Here is a 282-nt window from a genome sequence, read left to right as displayed (position 1 = left end):
TGTGTGTGTGTGAGTGAGAAAGAGGAGAGACTGTCAGGGCAGGATTTGGCTTTTAAAACATCAGTTCAGTGTAAAACTAACCGCTGTCACATCTGTCTTTAGAAATGTTTTGCTGCTCGTGAACTCTAATAAATCCTGTCCCAACACGTGAGCCTAAAGGAAACACATTTAATGCTATATATGATATTTAAAAGCATTCCCAAATAATTGCAAAATTCACTTTTAACCATCACACAAATCAGCTCTTACCTTTATTTTAATCTCCACTGCAGTTTTTTTTTT

The 282-nt window shown here is 35.8% G+C and overlaps 2 protein-coding genes across 3 annotated transcripts in view; both read right to left on the bottom strand.

The window, feature by feature from the left end:
* The window catches only part of LOC118327159 (bifunctional apoptosis regulator-like), a 337943-nt gene that overhangs the window by 178932 nt on the left and 158729 nt on the right, over positions 1 to 282 (bottom strand). The gene's annotated exons all lie outside the window — the stretch shown is intronic.
* LOC118327157 (homeobox protein unc-4 homolog) overlaps positions 1 to 282 on the bottom strand; it is a 5380-nt gene that overhangs the window by 4323 nt on the left and 775 nt on the right. The window lies entirely within an intron of this gene.

This window comes from Morone saxatilis, unplaced genomic scaffold (assembly GCF_004916995.1).
Source record: "Morone saxatilis isolate NCDOM2014 unplaced genomic scaffold, NCSU_SB_2.0 Contig17, whole genome shotgun sequence".
Taxonomy (NCBI): Eukaryota; Metazoa; Chordata; class Actinopteri; family Moronidae; genus Morone; species Morone saxatilis.
Note: the sequence above shows the minus strand (reverse complement) of the source record. Positions and strands in the feature narration are given on the sequence as shown.